The sequence below is a fragment of the Anser cygnoides genome, chromosome 6, assembly GCF_040182565.1.
Source record: "Anser cygnoides isolate HZ-2024a breed goose chromosome 6, Taihu_goose_T2T_genome, whole genome shotgun sequence".
In the NCBI taxonomy this organism is placed as follows: Eukaryota; Metazoa; Chordata; class Aves; order Anseriformes; family Anatidae; genus Anser; species Anser cygnoides.
Genome location: NC_089878.1, coordinates 15,839,242 through 15,859,961, shown reverse-complemented (window position 1 = coordinate 15,859,961; position 20,720 = coordinate 15,839,242). Strand labels below are relative to the sequence as shown.

General features: G+C 44.1%; 1 long non-coding RNA gene across 2 annotated transcripts; it reads left to right on the top strand.

Annotated features, from left to right (window-relative positions):
* Positions 1-151: 151 nt before the first annotated feature.
* Positions 152-12,523, top strand: LOC125182507 (uncharacterized). Of its 2 annotated transcripts, XR_010832204.1 has the most exons (4): positions 152-1,092; positions 1,475-10,271; positions 10,475-10,562; positions 10,646-12,523. It is a non-coding gene; the product is annotated as an uncharacterized lncRNA (long non-coding RNA). The 2 variants fall into 2 exon arrangements; XR_007162448.2 differs by having other exon boundaries at positions 152-10,271.
* The last annotated feature ends 8,197 nt before the right edge of the window (positions 12,524-20,720 follow it).

Below are 20,720 nucleotides of genomic sequence, written 5' to 3'. Positions count from 1 at the left end.
CACATCAACACCTACACTTTGCCCTCACAGACTGCTGCATTCTTCACCTTTCTCATTGTCTCAGTTTTCTTCATCAGTAACACTGCATTTCTTGAGCACTTTCCACCAAGAGATCACGTACAAAGCTGCAGACAGACATGAATGAAGCTATTCAGCATCTCACAGATTCAGAAGAAACAGAGAACCAATATGTAGCAACTGATAGTTTTAAAACTTGTAAGCTATAGAGTAAAGGTTCCCAAAAAAAAAGATGTTAAAGCAGGCTCCGCGAGTGGTCTCAAAGGAACAAGTCTCTGCCCTGCTCTGGTTTTTATACTGGTGAGCTTTCCTAGGGGGGCATGAGGAGGGTCTGAAAATCCCTTCTAAGTACAGCTGGGGCTGTGTTAAAGGCATGGAAATGATGAAGGAAGAGACAATCCCCTGAATGCCAGTGTGAAAACTGCACGGATACCAAGAGACAGAGATGCTGGTTCAGCTGACCGTGGGTTTTGTTATCCGTTTGCCTTGGGAGACTTTCTCTGTCTGGAGTTCTAGCTCAAAATTCCCCAAATGATACTTCTACCAGTCCAAGCCCTTAAAATCACACAAGCAAAATCCCCCAGCACATCCGCACCCCAGGCAATCATTGGTAAAAAACACTATTGCTTTTAGTTTTCAGACTTAGCCTACTGATCCTTCTCCTATGCAATGGTAAACAGAATTCCAGTGGTTTGACCTTTCTGGCAGAACTGATGTCAGCACATGAAAACAATAATATTTCTTACCCCTGCTGTTCAGAACACACTTAAAATGAACAGGGGAAAAAAAAAGGCAAGATAAAAAAAAAAAAAAGCCAGCCTCCTCAGGCTTTGTACTGTCCAATCTATATTGGATATTGTATAACCGTCCCTGCGAGGACTGAACGCCACTGCTGTGGCAACCCTGGAACATCTGGTTAAGGCATCACCAAGTTCATCAAACTAATGTGTATATATGTGTAATATGCTGTACTGTCTGTAAGGAAAAGAGACCCACGCTCTACCTGCAAAATACGAACACAAAAATACCTAGGAAGACTGCAAAAACTCACGTCTCCACAAGATGCATTAAAAGGTAAATATTTTCTGAACTATTTCTGATGTTGTCTTGCTGAGAGGCTGATTAAAGCTTTAAGTGCAGCACTGCTCAGGAATACTAGAGGCTGACATCTGCTTTTTTCACAGAGTGGGAATCCCATCCAAATTTGTTAGCCTGTATTTATAGACTGAGCCATGGCACAAAATGTGGCCTGAATGTTAGCTGTCCAGGTTAACAAGAAATGGGTCTCATTTGCTGCTTTAGAAATCTTTTCAAAAATCTCATGGAAAATCTTATAAAGCCCAGGTTAGCTGCCACATATGGGACCCATTAACTCCTCATTTCTGCTGGTTCTTAGCAAATTTTTGTCCGGTGACAACACATGAACTTTGTGTTTTTGTTTTGCTTCACACTGCAGAGCACTTTGTTGACTTGGTTTGGTTTTGGGAAGCGCTCAGCGCAGAGCACAGCCGCAGTACACCCAGCAGAATCAGCTAGCCACGTTCAATCGCGCAGAACCACATTCCGCTGCTTTGGCAGAGACGATCCGACCTGCCTTCCCTTTTTTGGGATTTCAGGGTGTTGGCCCTTGTTGTGCTGAAAGCACACCACACAATGCAGAGGCACACCTGAGAACCGTGCGTTTGGACACAAATTGTATCCCAGCCTCCAGAAAGTAAGGGGGAAAATGAATCGCCCATTGTAACGTGGTCTCTGAACTCAAGGTGGGTGTAGACACACACACACACTCAGGAAGTTTCACTGCCCGCTTCCCAAGGCAGTATTGTGTTACACACCTATTCTGGTGCTTGCAGCATATGCCCATTGGGAAGAACAGCCCACCCACACCAGCTGAGATGTCACTGCCATCCTGAGGGAAAATGGGAAGATGCTACAAACAACTGCACAGACTTCTTCCCTTGGCAACGGCAGCCCAGACGTTCTGGGGATCCAAATGGCTCCTGGGGAAAAAAAAATCACAGACAATAGCATTTCTGGGTTTCAGACATCTCTTTTGAAAAGCCAGGAGGCAAGCCCCATCAAGGTCATCTGTAGAAATGAATTTTCTCCATTCTAAAGCAACAACGTGGGTCACTAGCAGGTAGCTGCCTGTGCAAGACTCTTGCCCCCACACACTTGTGCCCCAGCATCCCTCAGCACGCATCAGTGCGAGGCAAAGGCGCTGCTCCAGCAGGGCCCAGCACCATGACTGCTGGGCTGCGCTGCCGGGGAAGATGGGGAAAGCTGCACAGCATTTGGCAACACCACGTTTATTCGAGCTGGTGTGATTAGCACTTCTTTTTCTTAACCTGCCTTTTCCTCAAAAGTGTGAATAATTAGAGGCTGGAGGGATTTTCTGGTCTTTGCTTTCTGTTTGGATGATACAGGGGCTCAGTGGACTGAATGCGCTTAACAGACGGGGATGCACACCTTGTATTCATGTTTACTGCTCTGAAATGCTCAGCCCAAGCCATTAGAAATAGGGTTTGTGTATTTAGCCTGTCTCTGGGGAACAGAGTACAGGAAAGGAAAGGCAAAACCTGCCAGATATTGAAGGCCTTTCCTTATAAACTCAGGGCTATTTTTAGTTTTCTAATGTAAAAAGTCAGTGAGATGAAGAGTGAAGTGATCCGTTTCCAGCAGAAAAAACGTCTGAATCTTCATTAATAATTCCTCATAGATGGCTGTGTGCCTTTATCTGACAGACTGACAAGCCACACTAAACAACAGTTACTGCACAAATGGAAAAGATATAATCTCCCTACCCAGCCTCATGGTGCTTCCATTGTCATGTTACATTAGGACTGGAGTCTCCACCCTCCCGCAGAGACGTGGCGGCAGGATTATTTTATTAGGACTTGCACAAATGTGCTTATGATGGATGAAGTTTAGTGCTTTGACACTGAAATGTATTTGGAAACTAGAGCTGATGCATGATATGAAGAAGGGGAGGGAAGAGAAAAAACAAGAACCCAGATGCATAATCTTACCCTCGATCTGCCTGTCAGTGATAATTAGAAAAGGCCTCTATCAAAATCTTAGCTGCAAGCTGCCCAGAGGATGGGATTTCATAGTTCCCAGCTAAACGTCCTAGCTGTCTTTTACAAGGCTGGGTTAGTGGAAGTCAGTGACAGAAGTTCTATTCCTGGCCTCGATTCCCTTGTAAAACAGGCGGCTTCTCCTTACAGTAGCTTTCCTCACCTATGAGGCAGTAGAAACGAAGACACTTCCATTCTGCTACACCCTCACATCTGAGGGCAGAACAAGTTGGTTCATCTGACTCGTCTACGTGGTGCTGAAACCAAGCCAAAACCTGTCCAGCCTTTGGACTGGTTCAGACTAGGGTCCCAGCTCAAGGGGCTGAATTCATCTCAGCTGCTGGGGGAAGCGACATGAGCTCATCTGCAGCGCCGGTCTGTGACAGCGACTCTGCAAAGGAAAGGACTTTACAGGCTGCTGCTCTGGGCCAACTTTAAAATGACAAACACACCCTACGCTACTGAACTGTTTACTTTCCTCCCTCTTCCCGATGTTATCGGTATTTCCTAAACCCTGCCTGTCAGGCATGCTTTGTTAATAACCCTCCAGTACTTTCAGAGCAAAGGTTGCCCAACAGCTTTCTCATCTTCCTGCTGACTGTCAGGAGAGGAAATCACAGCTTTCAGGAGAACCTGACACAGAGGGAACTGGATAGCACGCTGGGGTCAAGGGTAAGAATGCACGAAGAAGTGAGAAAGCGCAGGCATCCCGGCCGGCTGCACAGGAAGAGCTTTGCCTCTGCTTTCCCTTGTTTACTATGTCAGGATGTTCCAGGAAGAAACTCAGCAGGCTTTACCTCTGAAACAGCCAGCCAAGCACAAATCCCCGCTCACAATGCAGCACGAGGGAGCGAAAGGACAGCTAACAAACTTGGCCCGAGCTTGTGACATGACTTAGGCCTTTCCTCTTAAACAAAGGAGTCTGAAAGGGCTGCGGACAACACTGCCACAGCTTCACGCAGCTGTTATCTTCCTTCTCATCTTAGCTGCCATCTGTGAGAAGTCCCAGTCAAACCTGAAGTACCGAAGTGCCAGCAGAATACATTCACATCCACCTACCTCAGCAAAGGAGCCTCTGAGGGCTAAGAGGCCTTCCTAAGACTACCAGTCAGAGGAAGAAAAAATGAAGCAAGGTTTGGAGAGGAAAATGCTTTAACATGTGCTTCTACATGAAAAACATACTTAGTGAGACTCTCTGGTCATCCAGCTAGCCTGCAGGTCCATTTAGGTCACATCTACCAAGGTGGGACCGACCAAAGCGCCCCTGCACGTGCCAGCCAGCCCCAGGTACCTCCCGTGCCCACACTTCTCCAGCCCTGAACAAATGTCTGTCACTTTGCCAGCCCTGCAGCAGCCCAGCACAACTGCCTGCTGCCAAGCCACTTCTTCAGGCAAGTAAAGAAGTCTGTGTCCAGCTGTCCTCACCCAAGCAGAGATGTTCATGCTTTCTGCAGTTCCTGTAGGTACCTACACAGCTGTGCAGCACCCAGAACAAAATACTCAAGGCATGGCTGGCTGTGACAAAAAATCACTTTGGCACACGTTCCTGCAATAACAGCGCAATCCCTTCCTCTCTTGCTTACCCAGAAATGCATCCCCTTACTCCCAAGCAAATCCAGAGAGTTCGAAATGTGACATCTAAGCGCATTGCATTCAGAAGTCTCAGCAAGGGACATAATGGATTCTCTATCGATGGAAGCTGCTGAACCAAGAGTGGGCATCTTCCTAGCTCCATCGGAAGGTACCAAGCTGCTGAGCTGCTGTGAGGGACCTGTGTTTGGAGGGAGACTGGGCCTGATGCCACGACTCCCTTTTCTCTGGAAAATCTGGGTCCCCAGTCTCTTTTGATATCTTCTGGCAGTAGGAGCCCATTCATGTCTCCCCCACACACTGCTTCAATCAGCTCTAATTAGGCAGACTGTGTCTGAGCATAAATGAGATCCCCAGTCATATTCCTTTTAAAATACAATCATCCCATATTTTGTGAGTTAAATGGAGTTTTGCTGGAGAATTAAAAGGAGCGCTGCAGTGCAGCATTGCATGATTCACAGGATAAAGTTTCCATGCGCTGCTCAAGAAAACCAGATAGAATTGAGCCTGAAGGAGTGAGCAATGGCTGTGTTTCAAATTATCTGAGTTCAGATTTAATAAAAATTCTCAAAACAGAACACTGGAAGTCATTACAAAATTTGTATATTTCCCTCATGAAGATTTTTATAAAAGTGACAAGGTGAAGAAAGGGTTGATAATGGTTATTTGTCGTAAAAGTTTATAATGTACTTGCTGGAGAAAGAAAAAAAAAGAGCATTCTTCAACAACATAACTGAATCCCACAGGAAAAACTAGGAAAAACAAAACAAAACAAATACAAACAAAAAACAGGAAAAGCAGACCCAAAACAGTTTTCTTAGAACACAATTTTCTGCTGGACGGTGGATATAATTATCTGTCATAACAAATCACAACGTTGTGTTGCAACGTTTAGTTACTAGTTAGAAAAAAAAAGCACCTTTAATCTCAATAACCATTATGTAGAGCATCCGTACATAACTGAAATGTCACCCACTTGACCTAGCTAATGACAACTACCACTTAGGATTCTCCTTATCACTAGATTCCAGAACAGCTAAGCAGTATTTTACTGATTAGGAAACTGAGGCACAGACAGGAGCAATGGCTTCACCAGCATCACAGAGGCATGCAGCACCCCCAGATCCTGAATGTGCGCTGGGCCACAGCAGAGCCATTGAGCAGAGATGGCAAAAAGTAAACTGCAAATGTGAAGTGGAAACCCCTTACCTTCACATATTTTAAGTTGCTCGGCTCACATAAATTTGACTTTTTTTTTTTTTCCCATTATTGGGAAAAATAGGGAAGGGAAAAATAGGGAAAAGGAAAAGAGGAGAGGGAAGAAGCCAGTCAGCCTTTGGGATCCACCTGAGCACCAGACAGAAGCCTCTCAGGGACTCAAAACATTGAGTGATTTTGATCTTCCTGTTAATTGTTTCAAATTTGTTTTTCAGACAGCACAAGAAAGCCAAGGCAGTACCCAGGGGAGAGGCTGGCAGCTGTTCAAAGACCAGTCTCTGGAATATCTGACAATGTTGAGCACAAGTGTCCAGGAAAAAGAAAAATAAGCAGACACAGGGAGAAGTCTATGGAGAAGCAAGCTACAAAGTAATCAGCCACCCCACATACTGAACATGCTTTCCAAGAGCATTCACAACCTTTGCCTTAACTGCTGTCCTTATCTTGCCTGCACAAGGACGGCTTCAATTGTTAGAAGCCAGCTGCATTTTCTACACCCCAAGTCAAGGCTGGCGCATGCAGGAGCAAGTATCTACAGATTGAGACAAAAAATCAAAACCAAAAAATATTGTCTGCAAACTAATTAGAAATATACACAACTGATCAGGGTGGTAAGACAAGCCAAAAGAGCAACTGAGAGGAAGAAATAAATAAATGTGTGATTTACTTAAGAGGAAATGAATGCCATACGAAAAAAGCAAGCTTCAGTTATAGGAGCAGGAATTGCTACCCTTTCAATTTCAAAATGTTCTTTAAATTGCCATTATTCTGGAGAAACTTTTCTAGAGAATAGGTGGCTTGGCTTTGAAAATGTCATTAAATTTAACTCAAGATTCCAAGAAAATATAAAGGGTTAAGCACACAAGGTAGGTAATTAAATGCCAAACCACTTCCCATTAATTAAAGAAGCCTACCAGACTGTAATGGTGCAGAATCAGGGTCCTGAAGGTGGAGCTCAGCTGTAGGCCCTGCTGCACCCTGTCCTTGAGCCACTGATTACAGATACAGGAGGGAGGTATCGGGGAGAGGCTACTCTGCACTCGGGTTTTCTCTTCCTCTTTGTCTGCCTCTCAAAGTCAAGACCGTGGTGCTGACCAGTTTTGATGAACTGCAGTTGAGTGATTGGAAGGATGAATAATGTCTCAGGATTAGGACAAATGCAGTATAAAAACAAGCAAAAAAAAAGTTTGGATTATGGACACTTGTGTTTCACATGGAACATAATACTTAAACAAATACATAGCAATGTAAGGAGCTCTGGAGGTGTAGGAGGGAGAGGTAGATCTGGTTAGGCCACAGGAGAAGCATTTCTCCCTCCAAATTTCTCAGAATGACCACCAGTAAGATATTTTATTCGAGGATCTTTCTACCACTGCTCATGGGAAAGAGTAAGTTCAGTAGCTGCCTATGATAAAATGGGTATTATGAAAAATGCAGAAGAACTGAATCCCAATTAGTCACAAGCTCCAGAGTCTTCACTGTACCTAGCCTGGAGTCTTAGCTTTCAGACTAGATCCTGGTGGTGGACTGTTAATCCTTGAGATAAAAGCAAACACTGCCAACATTCTTACACTTACGAAGTTTCAAATCAAATTTGGGGACTTTGCATGAATTACTTGCAGAATGTAACTGATTTTGGTGGGTTTAGTCTTCCTTCTAGTCATTAGTATGGAGTATACAGAATATACTTTGTGTCCTCTATTATTCACCAAGCTGTTTTGTATAAAGCCCGTTTCAGCCTATAAACTCATGGTAAAGCGCCTCAGTTACCTCTTGCAAATTCACTGCTTTCATGGCATCACTGAAATCACATAGCACTGTTTTTCACTTTGAAGAAGTGACCACCAAACTCTAAAGCATTTTCACGACATCCACTGGTAGGCTATAGAACTGGAACTTGGACAGATCATCGTAAGGTCAGATCTTCCCTGCCTCAGGGCTAATGGCAAGCACAGCCAGAGAAGCTGCAAATATCCCAAAGAATTGGCTCTTGCCCTACAGTGACAGCTTCTCGTGTTATTAGTCTTGTAATAATCTTGCACTAAGATCCAGAATCAGGATCTCTTTGCATACGTGTAAACACACCTAGTCCCCAATACAAAGTACTGACAATGAAACTACACAGCCTAAACAAGGTAGAAGAAAACTGTGTGACTTCAGCATATAAAGGCAAGCATGTAAGTATCATGACTTGCTGACACAGGAACTGAATTTGTATCTCCTGTTTTTCTCCCCTCACACCCACAAAATCTCTCCTAACCACATTACAGAATCTCTTTCAACTGCATTTAAAGACCACTCAACAGATTTTTAAAGGCAGAAGTGATTTCAGCTCTTCTACTACTGGTATGTGTGACAACTTCTTTTCCTCCCAGAAAGCCTCAGAGATAGAGACTCTAAGTTAGGAAGAGTACCAAGCAGGACTTCACCCTCCAAACTAAGCAAAGCCAGGTAATTAGTGTAACAAAGAACAGGAGGGAAGTCTCAAGAAAGGGAGACTACAGAAATGAGCAGAAAAGCAGCACTTCACCAAAGGGAGCCATGTAAAAGTCAGGGTCTAGGTTAGCCAGTTCTATGGAATAATTTCAAGAATGCACAAAAAATAGAAAAAATAGTCTTTGGCAGCGTGTAGCACGCTCCCCTTTCAGATCAAGAGTCCACAGAGAGAACAACCCCTCAAGAGAAAAGGGCTGAAGCATCATTCCCAGAAGAGAAGACAGAAGCCATGTTGCCCAGGATCTTCCTAAATATCTTGTGGGGAAAAGGCTATTCCTGTTGAGGGCTGAGATCTTTGCACAAAACTGAGGGACAGATGCGAGGAGGCTCTCAAGTAGGTTGTGCAGCAGGAAGGATGTTTTTTCTTCTGGGGAGAAATCGACACAAACTCCTTTGCTAAACTAACCTTATGCTTATCACCTCCACACAACAATCCAGACTTCAGAGGGTAAAATAACTCCTTCCAGCTGAGCCTGGGCACAGGCTGAGGAACCTGTTCTTCACGAAACTCTGCTTGGGGGCCAAGTTACTTTGCAAACCAAACCAAACCAAACCATAAAAACATAACATTTGAGACCTCAGCTTCCTCCCATAGCACAGACAAGCTCTCACAGGGCTCAAGGATCTTTTAAGTGAACATAGCACAACTGAGGAAACTGCTGATGGCTGGGAAACACTGTCCCTTAGACAAAAAAAGCCAGAGTAAGAATCCCTCCTGCCTCTCACACACAGGACAGGCTCTTAAATAAAAATGCTATTTGTACCAGAATCCAAGGATAGCACCAAATCTCTTCCTAAACTACACAAAATCCCTTTTTTTTCTCCCTCCCAGCTACCCACTCCTTTTTTCTTCCTCCTTTTTACATGCTTCAGTGGGCCCCACAGGTTAACATTTTCCAGCTGTGTCCACTCACCAGACACTTATCCCTCAGCTGTCCGCTTCCAGCTCTGCAGACCTGACAGAAAGTGGAGTTTTGGCCTTGGCTCAGATGTTGCAGTGATAAGGACCATGGAAATACCTTCAGTTAAAATAAACAATATTGTATCAGCCTTTTCCATTTTAGGATACCCAAATCACCAAAGCACAAGCTCTGTGCTTTCTGTCTTACCTCCCTGCCTCACTGTAAGAAAGAGAGAGGGGGTCATATTCCAACTACGTTAATGCCCAGGATGAGGAGCCTCCCTCGATGGCTGGACTGTGGTATGTTTTTTCAAGGCCTTTTAGAAACCAGGAAACACCATATTTACAACCTTTCTGGAGAGGAATTCCATGAGTGTGCAGCTGCAGCAGGTCAGCCTGCAACGAGGTCAGATGCACAGACAGTCTGTTCCCGAGGGCACTCCTGAGCTGGGGTGCTTGCCTTGGAAATCCAGCCTTGGAGATCTCTCCTCCATGAGGAAACTTTTTTTTTTTTTTTTTTTTTTCCAGCAAGCACTTGTGGACCTTAAAATGCAAACTGCCACACAAACCAACTGGCTGTGTGTGATCTTCACCAAAATGGTGAATGACACCTGAGGACCTCATCCTGGAAAGTAAGAAAGAAGTGCCACAGTAGGCTGTTTTTTTGTGATATCCTCATCATTGGGAAAGAGAAAATAATTCGTCATTCCTTGGTCTGATGGTAACTCTATTTAGGGAACTCACAGCCCCTGCTGACTGTTTTTCATTCCACATGAGCTGACAAGAAGCTTAGTTGAAGCCATCCAGCAACTGCATAGATGAAATGAGATCACAGCTCACAGCCCAGTAGTTCCTGCAGGAGCCTATGGAAGCTCTCCTGCCTGTCCTAGCACATGAGGAGCATTTGGGAGGCTGAGAGCTTAGGATATGACTAAAGAGAATGCAAATATCTGATGAAACCCACAAACAAGGTAATGAAAGCTGAAAAATATTTAATTGAATCTCTGTGGCCTTGACTTACAGCAAAATGCACTTCCAGACTAATGTTAATAAATGAATCCCCAAAAAGTGTGAAGTGTGCTGCAGTGCAAAGAGCGTCAGTATTCTGACATCAGTAACATGATAAGGGCAGTAACTAGAAGTGTTTGAAACATTTGTTTTAATTTCCTTTCAGGTTTATCTAAAATGTAACCCTTTCTCCTCTGGTGGAGAGAGCCAATTCACTGCTGTGCTCCTCAGTGTGCAGCTGGGAAGGCAGAAAGGTAAGAGCTGTCAGCAGTACGGGACGCCTGCATTTGGCTCTCTGGACAAGGCACTGACCAAGTCATTTTTTTTCTCTTCTTAGAATGGAGATGAATTGTTCCTGCTAATTGCTGAACAAGATCACACCAGTCCTCAGGCCAAAAAGAGCTTTGTCTGGGGCTTCGGCAGCAACAGCAGGACAAGGGCCCAAATGAACAGCTCACAGACCTAAACCTGCAAAATCTGAAGTGAACAAATATTTAAAGAGAAATCAGTGAAGGAAAGCCCCTAGGGTAGGAACCACTTCTGGTTGCAAAGCTGACAGCACTTTCACCCTTGGGGAAGCAGAAAAGTATGCTGAGAACCTGGAAGGCTCCACGTTTCTGCAAAGACTGAAGAATAGCAAGAAAAAGGAAGTTAGATGCTGATAAGGTGCTTTAAAACTTATATTGAAGTTCACAGTTGTTGTAAACTGTTTTTTCTAAACCTTGCAAAGCCTCATGTTACTACATCTCTGCTTTCTGTAGTTCCCTCATCAAGCAGTGGTTTGGGCCGTTGTTTCTTTATATTCTGTGTTTGCTCTCATGCAGACGTCTGATTTGGGGCAAAATCCTGCTGTTCTGCCTGTTTCTCCTTTTCATCATGTCCTGTGAGTTGCTCCTACACAGTTTATATGAAGTAGACGTAAGAAGCTGCCTTTCCAAAGCAGTGTAAACCTTCTCTTCCAAGATTACCGAAGTACTCAGACAAGGTATGTTTTACAGCTTCCCTCTGATATGTTACTGCCATTTGGTTTGAGTCTGCTTACACTAATCACCCAGTCATGTCTCAGTGAGTACAAACATAAAGTGGAAGTCAGTAATACAAATATATTGAAAATGAATATATTGCACTTATAAAAGTAAATATTGAGCAACTTGAAACTTAAACATAGTCCAGAAGGCTCTGCTACAAACATCCCTCAGATCACGCCTCTGTGAAAGTCACCGAAGTCAGAAGCAACTGCAGAGCTGCACAGCTTTATATACAGTTTTTCTTGACACGATGCCAGGAGAGGGTCCGTTTGCAAATCACTGATGTAAACTAGGATTTCTGGCAACTCCAAAATGGGCCGGCATTATAATGCATAGCTCCATCTCCTCTTTAAGTGCGACAAACCTTTATGGGAGCTGTTGCTCTTCTACAAGTTACTTGTTGCTGTCCACAGCAATTGCCTTCCCCACACTTTCTCTGGAGAAAAAGTCCATCACTGGAACTGTACCTGCTTTTATCCTGAAGGTTAATAACTATTTTCTTTGCAAGAAAGCAAGTGTCTTGCCATTTTATTATTATTAATTTTTTTTGGCTGTAATCCTAAATGGAATAAAGAAAAGAGTTTTCATATACTAGATATTTGAAGGCTTTGAAGATTTCACTTCACAGAACAAGTAATTTTAGAGTTTCTGACAGATGGATTTTATGTGGTCTGAGGAAGAAAGGGCAGAGAGGCAGCAGCAAAGGGTACCATGCTTAGAGAGATATCCAGTTGTGCTGATGAAGCGTGTATAGCGAAAGGGAGAAATGCTGTCTAGGGTAGGGCTAATTCAGTAGGAAGAGATCAACACTATGGGCAGCATGCCAAGAAGTAACAATAAGGGATATATGTCTGGCTGCAAAATGGGACTTAGGAAATACATTTTCCTAGCATTGCTAAGTAGGTGTTTATTCATTAAGAGAGTCTACATCAAAAGATGCTACTGCTAGTTATGGTTTTAGAACTAAAGGTTTGTCATTTCAGCTCCCTGGTTTTGCAGTTTTTGCACATTCAGTCCCTCCAGTCCAAGAAAAGATCAGAAAAAACAATGAAGGATTGATTGTAAGGTTGGGTTGACAATGGGTAAAAGGTTGACAAGTAATTGGTGGGAAAAGCAATGACAAATAATGGCTATGCACGTGCAAAACAGTCTAAATGTCTGTCAGCATGACAGACAGACACCTTCTACCATAGAACTATGATGGTTAAAGACAGGGGGCAGTCTGCTTCTAAACAGAAGGGACAGCCAAATGTAGATCTGGTTTAGAAAATAAATTTACCAAAAATAAAGATGTGGAGATGTCCTGTCCTAAAGGAACATATAAGCCATGAAATCCCTTTCTTTGTTTAGGACACTCCAAACAGATCCTAAATTCAGCAGAGGTTTGAGTCCTCGCAAAAAGACCATCAATAATAAAAAATCATTCTGAAGTTAAGGAAAAGCTGCTTGCTGAATTTGTTTCTTGATGAATTTGCTTGCTACCTCAATAGTTTTTTAATTAAATAAAAAGCATTAATTCTCCCCTGTCCATTCCAGCTGTGCAAGAGATGGAATGCAAACAAGCGTTAGTAGGGAAGAAGTGATGCTTTCACAGAACAACACTGGCGTGCCTGCTATTGCTGAGCAGACTGCTGCTGCTTCTGCTGTTATTCCCCAAAATACCATTTTGAAGAGGCAGGTTTTTTGTAAGAATGTGGTGGTCTCTCCCACCCCAGGTGAAGTTATCAGTAAGTTAGGCAGTAGCACATGGGAAAAGAAAAGGCTTCAGACATCTAAAAAAAATCAGAGTAACTATTATTCTTTCAAGGTAAAAATAGCCATGTTAGGCTGTACTTATCCTACTCTCCTTTTGATATCTCAGCTGTAATCAGAGAAGCAGGACCCTCTGCCAAAGTCCCTGGTATCTGGGGGAATGATCACTCAAGGTGACAAAAACTTAGTCCTGACCAAGTCAGGTGTCAGAAGGTGAAAGGCTGCATCCATTAACAACATGAGTTCTTATCTGCACTGTCATCCTTAACCATAGGGAGACATGGTCAGACCTCCCTTCCATCGGCACCTCAGCCAATCTTGCTGAATTATGTCTTCTGAAGTTTGAAAGCTTTTGTCTGCAGAGGCTTGACCCTCCACTAACAGCTGAAAGCTGGGTTTGAAAAAAATCAAGCCTTAAAATTCCAACTGGAAAGGGAATGTGAGCTTTTTACCTTGTCGTTTCACAGTCAAAGCACACAGCATTCAAAGAAAAAGCCATAAAGATGGGAGGCATGCAAGGGATGAAGAGTGAAGAGCTTTTCCCTTTTTTAAAATGAAGTAATTAGCTTAGTAAGTACAGGAGGAGGAGAGAAAAGAAAGGGAGATCCTTTTGTTAGGCATTTATAATACGATTCTCTCTCCTGCCAGGTGTGCTTGCAAGATGTTACCAGATTGCATACACTGATGAAGGCAAGGAGTAGGGCACCACTAAATTATCTCCAAAGGCACCCATCTGGGGAATCCTCATTTCTAAAAGCAGAAGATGTTCTGTCTGCATGCAGTGCATTTTTTTAGGGGCTGGCAGTCACAATGGACACTACCAGTTTTCCTGTAGCAAGCATGGTTTTAAATAATGGATGGAAACCTTTGGTTACAATGGGCAGTTTCCCAGGCTTTTACAGCTGTTATGATTAGGACTTTGATTGGGATGGGACAAGGACTGAGGAGCTGGCAAGCACTGAAACAAACCAAAAGCCCTACAGATATAGAAGTTCCCATGAAGTAGTTCTGTGCATGTTGGATAATCTTTAGCTAAACAAATCTTCTATACAATAAAACTTCAGTGTATTCAGTGAATGCTCGGAATAACAATTGCCTATGTTCTTACTGTCCAGGAGCATAAACAAACAAACATAAGATTTACATCTCCCCTATTACCTTCAGCAAAAACCTCTTCTAAAACAAGGTCTCCCAGCCCCTGATTGCATCTTGAATTTCAATATTGCAAGACAGAGCTAGACCCTGCAAAGGGGAAGAGCTATGAGTAACTATTTTATGAGCTCCTTTCTCTTTGAACCCTGCCTCACACGCTGCTCACCAGTCACACAGCCTTGCCTCTGAGCTTCTTTGTCAGAATATAATGGGCAGAAGTTGGAAGCACAGCTCAGTTCATTGTAAGCACTGTGTAAACCTCCAGGGTAATTGAAATGATACATATTGCAGGAGTTGTTTGAATAAAAGAATATCCAAAAAGAAGAGAAAAGAGCAGAGCCAGCGTAAACTGCGTTGTCATAAAACCTTGAGGCCTAAAAGAGGAAACCTATCCTGAAGGAACATTTGAAAACCTCTTGGGAAAACTTCTTACAGGGACCCACATTGTATGGGGGAGGAGGGAAGTGGGTGAGTCTGTGCTAGCCAAATACAGGACCCGGCCGGGAGGCATAGGTAAGCGCACAGAGACAGCAGGAAATAATTACATTTTGGAGCCAGTTTTGCTGCAAGAAGCAAAATGAACTGTTCCTGAAAAGGGAAAGGAAAGGAGCCTCACTGATTCCTGGAGTGTGTGGGGCACGAGAAAGGATTTTAAAAAAAGAGAGATAGGAAGAAAGGATCTTCACTGCACCTACAGATCTTCTCCATTCCCTTAGCTGCTCCCTCACTCTGCCTTCCTGTACCTTTCTCCACATGTCCTCATGCTCTCCCTCTTACAGCCTCACAATAAAAAACTTTTTAATATTTTTGTTATCCCTATCACTATGTTATCTTCCATTTCATCCCCCTGCTTTCTTCCAGCTCCTCCTCTTCCCCCGCGTCATTAAGCTCATGGAAGTCCACATTTCCAGTCCACACTTCAGCGGTTGAGAGTTGAAGATGAATCAAATTAAAGCAATTTCAATAAAAGTTCAATTTGCCAAAAAAAATTTCTCTGTATATTTCAGGTGGCTCCAGGCTATGCAACTGTGTGGAACGTTTTGACAAATTAGTTTAGATATAGAAAAAAGGGAAAAGAGGAAAGTTTTGTTGTTTTTTTTTTTTTAAAAAAAAAGTTTCACCATTTTAAAAACACTGCTTGCTCCTTATTCTCTTTTTTGTCTGAAAGTGTTTGCTATCTGTTCTGCTTACATTCATGATACCAACCTGAAATTCCTTTACTTTGTACATGTCAGAATGTATTGTCATTTCAACTTTTTTTTTGAAAGAGACTTTGCAATTCACTGTAACCCAAGACTCCCTCACTTCTTGTTCAATCTCTTTGAATATTATCCCCTTCCCGCACATGGACCAAGTGCTATCTATGACTGGGATCTTGCCCCTGGTAACCCAACCAAGGTTACACCCAGGCTTTACACATAGCTTTCAGCACAGCATCTCTAAACACTTCCTGTTCAGTCAAGGTCTCATGCTGACTCTTACATTTTCTCATCTCCACCCTCTGCCCCAACCTTTATGGCACCTTGTCCTGTCAACACCAATTCAGAATAATGCAGCAAAAACCCCATTTTGACAGGATCCTCCAGGGGAAGCACATATTGTGAGGTTCTCTAATGCTGTTCCAAATAACTACAGAAATGTAGCATCGAAGAAATTGCTGTAAGATGAGTGCCAGACTGGTTAAAAATCATGCAAAAAGAATACATACTGTTAGTGGCTCTCTCTCCAGCTGTAGGAATACTTGAAGCAGGATCCAGCACAGATCTGTCCAGGGTCATCTTTCATTTCATTAGTGACCTAGGTGAGAGATTTGAGCGTACACTCAGAAAACGTGCATATGACATTGACGTGACTTGTTCTTGCTTTAATTTTCCACAAGTTAAATAAAAATAAAAATAAAACAACTCTGAAAAGCTATAATATAGAACTGAAATTCTTTATTGCCTTCTTTTTGGTCCTGTCTTTAAGGTCCCTGCCTTTAAGCACTAATGGAAGACACAGGTTCCCCAAACAGCCTTTCAAAGAATAGCTACTGATTTGCACTTGTGTTAAGTTTACATATTCAAGAAGTTTTAAACATTTTCTATTCCTTTTAAAGGCACAAAAGCATTTGTGTTTTTTCCCTCCTTCCCATTCTGACTGTAGAGGTCAGCTGATCTCCCGTTAACTTTCTCAAAAATATATTGCATGTCTCCAGGTCACTAGCTTTCAAATGACACCAGTTCCATAAAAATCTCATGAAGTCTTTCCTAAGAAAACCATTCACTCAGACAGTCTTGGGAAATCAGGACAGAGACTTAATTTTTAAAGTCTATCTAGCGTGCGGGGAGGCTGCTGGTCGGCAGCCCCGAAGGTTGCAGTCCCCCACGTGCACCACTGGCACACTGAAAGCAGCGGTGTGGGGATCCTGGCTCAGTCCTGCCAGCCTGCCAGCCTTACTGCAGAGGATACAAGTGATTTGGCATTAGTGATTCTTCTCATACAGGGCTCTAGCGCCCGTTTACTGAGGTACTTAACTGGCTATTTTGTGCTACTGCGTGGTGGGCTACACTTGCTCAACTTAAAGCAGGCACTTGAGAGCTTTTGTAGCTTGGGAACAAAGTAATCAGTACCTAGGGAGATTGGAGCCCCCGGCCTCTCGAAGTAGAGCTGCCGGGGAGCAAGTAACTACCGCCAGTATTTGGGAGCCAGACGTTCATCAACAAACTCGGCCTAAGCTTTCAAGTTAGTCTTCTCAGGGCAATAATTACTTGGTTGTAAGGAAAGGTGAAAAGCTGCCAATGCATTCCCAATTCCCATTTCATTTATCAGTTCCTTGAGCCTCTCAGCTCCCCTCAGGCATCCTTTTCTCTGACATTTCTGCCCTCAGCAACTTGAATATGCCTCCCAGGCACTCTTCATTACTACAGTAATGGCTAGGCATCCTCTCCTATTAAGTCACCAGCTTTCTTTGCACTCACCCCCCTCCAGCCCAGGGCTTCGGAGTGCTTCCTACAAAATCTCTTTACCCAGCACAAGCTTCCCATCCCTCTGGATTCTGCTCTCCTGCCCTCCCACCACCGAACTCTGAAGCTGTTAATAATGCATTGTCAGGTGCCCTGCGTGCTTCTAGGAAGCTGAGCACAACATCCTTAGTGCCTTATCTAAATATTTTATGTGCTAAACTACAATCTCTTCTCAAAACATTGCTTTACCAAGTCCTTCAGATTGCAGCTGAGTTTCTGGTGATGTTTTTAATGGCGAGCCCCCCAAAGATTGCTATTTATGTCACATGCTGCTCAAAAATAAATTCTGCTCTTGTGCTGCCTGCTTCTCATAGCGAGTGACAAGCTTTGCTGTAAGCAGCGAGCATGTAATCACACACTGTACAATTCAGCTTCAGCTGTAATGATTTCTTAAAGATTTTTAAACGACCTAAGTGGTGAATATGGGGGCATACGGACTGCTTTGTAATCCTGTTTGTCCTCAGAACATCATCGCTAAATGGTATCTGCGGCACCAAGGCTACCATTGTGATTATAGCCTCCATAAGGCTCTAACTGTCCAACAAAGAGAATTCATTCAGGTCAAAACAGTATTTGAATGCCATTATGGCTACAGGGGGCTGCCTGGTAGTGCTGTGCCGACTTGCTGGTGTGTTAATTGGTAGTCACAGATGTGGGCATTGAAAAGGAGCGGCTGAAAGTTGGGTGAAAGACAAGCTGACATAATTAGTGAGAGCTGGTGAGGAGATGGACACAGCCTTGCAGGCAAAAGAAGCTCCCTGCTTGCTACCTAAAAAAGCATCTCTGTCTCGGGCTGCAGGGGTCGCTTGCTGAATCTCGCTTCCATCTGCTTGGAAGATGGCTCTCCAAAGGTGGCAGACCAAATCCCGCGCTCAGACAAAACACGCCTCCTCTGCAGCACAAAGAGGAAGCTCTGAACAGAGGGAGAAAACAACTGTGAAATCCAATCTGAACCGAGCACAAACACTTGAGCCAGGAGAGTCCTTGGTGTGGAGACCCCCTGAGTACAGCTTGTTAAAGCCGTTTCCCTGATTACCTGAAGAGGCTACTCCATGGCACAAGATGGCATCTGCTCCCTGGGAGACCTGGTGATGGGGATCCTCCTCCATCACCCCTAGCTGGCTGCTGCTTCCAGAGGCTGCCACACAACCAGACCGAGGCCCCGGCCAGGCCAGCAGCTCCACGTGGACCGAGCTAAGGCCTGGGGGCAAACCTCAGCCTGTGCTCAGGAGAGAACATTGCAGCCCTAAGAGAGAGAGGTTCGTCCCAGGCATTCACCCCCAGTGCTCTGCCTGTGGAGGCCAAGCATGTCCTAGCAGAGAGCAGGCTGCAGAGTGCAGGGCACGCCTGGGAGGACTCTTCCTTTACACTGCACTTGCTCTCAGAAGTCCTCCTCACCTAAAAAAGTGGCCTCCCAGGCATGGGGCCATGGCTCCTGCCCATAGCCAGCAACCTCTCCCCAGCCTGCACAGAGCCTGGCTCCCAAAGCTAAGCCCTGACACTTACAAGGGAGTTGAATTCAATGTCAGTCACGTGCACATTCAGCAGAAATCAACCTGCTTTCTGAAGGGGAAGATGTCCCAGCAATTCTTCCCCCATTAAGCCAACCTAGCTGGACTTCTGTTTAGCATACACCGTTTCTTAGGGAATTCTTCTCTCCTTTTCCCCATGCTCCACTTTACTTTGTCTGCAATTTTTTACTTCCTCAAGAGACTCCTTCAAGGGAGAAGCACCTACCAGAAAGAAAAGCCCACTATCAAAAGCCCAGTTCTTGTGCAAGCTTGAAATTTGAATTAATAGGAATTGTTTACCTCCACCTCCTAGAGCAGAACAATCTCTGCCCACTCCATGCCCCACAGACCGGAGCCTCCTGCTGTACCCTGCCTTCCACTAGCCTGGCGATGCAAAAGGTTCTCCTAATCAGGACTTAGACACCTCGTGCTCCATTTAAGCCCACTGCTTCTCCTCATCTCTACTATGGGCAAGGAAAATAGATTATTCCATTTTCTTTGAAGCAAACCTTTTCCTGCTCGTAGGTGTATCGTATCTCCCCTAAGTACCCTCTGGTGGACCAACGACCTCAATCTCTTCAGCCTGTCTTTACCAACAACGTTTTCTGTACTTCTGATCGTTGCTGTCTGTCATCTCTGCTTCCCAACCAGGCAATCCTAACCTTGAATTATAGTATCCCAAACTGGATACTTAATTCAAGTACCAAGTACAGCAAAAAAAGTGTTGTCTGTGTTTTACTGACAATGTTATACATCTATATATATGCTCGTGCACCTGCTTCTGTTATGATGCCATCATGGCTTTGAGTCATGGCTCTGCAAAGTTGCTATCTATATCTTTGTTCCCCATTCTACATTTGTACAACAGATTACTCATAAAAAGATGCAGAAATTTGTACCTTGTTCTCACAGAATTTCATTTCACATTTTTTCACACCAGGTTCCCAAACTGGCAATAAATACCATTTTGAATTCTCTGCTGCTGAGCCTGGTGCCCACAGGCTCCCCACGCCTGGTGCCACCTGCAGGTTTAACTAGCAGACACTTTCTAACAACAAACATGTTGTTACTGAGGTGTTTACAGGGTACAAGCCTCATCCCCTCCAAACCCCACTCACACACCACAGCCCCACTACAGCATGGGTTACCCAAGCACAGCACTAAAAGCTGCCGCAGCAGCACTAGAGCTCACAAAGTCAGTGGCAGCCTTGCTTTAACGCTCCTGAAAACTCCAGCCAACCTTCACCTCCTCTGCAGCACTCTGACACAGGGCCCTGATCCTACAAAGTACTCCTCTGGCATGAACTCCCAGGGCACCGGTGACCCTCCAGAGATCCAGCAAACCAGGGCAGAGGTCTAGTTGATGGTAATTGCCCTGAAACTGTGCTGCCAAGGTTAATTAGCAGTTTAGCATTGACAGGTCTGTAAGTGGCCTTCCTGATTAAGTCCTTCCCAAGCCTGCGCAATCCAGTCACTGCAGATGGCAATCGACACAAACGTCTGTGGAGCTGCAACCAGTGCAAGGACATCATTTCGCTTGTGTCACTGGAAGAGCACATTTCTCCAGGTCATACTACAGGAAGGCCTCGAGCTTCATCTATGCCTCTGATATTGAGGCACACTAATCACCTCCTTAGAGAAAATACACAGGTATAATTTATGCATTTGGTAAAATTTTATCAATTTACAGCAATCAAATTAATTAGCTAAATTAATTCCTGTTAATTTATTTACATTGCCTAGGAATATTTTTTGCATGGATAGCTCCATTAACCACAACGTTACATTTCAGAGAAACACCAGCGTAGAGTTGTTCGGTTACAGATCACATTTGGGCTGTAGCCTCCAGCCACAGGGGATTCGGCTCGCTCTGAAACCTTGGAAGCTGGTATCTCACAGGTGATTCACTCTCCCAGGATCTCAGTCTGCTCAGGAGGTGATCGCTCCCCTTGAAAAGCTAGCCT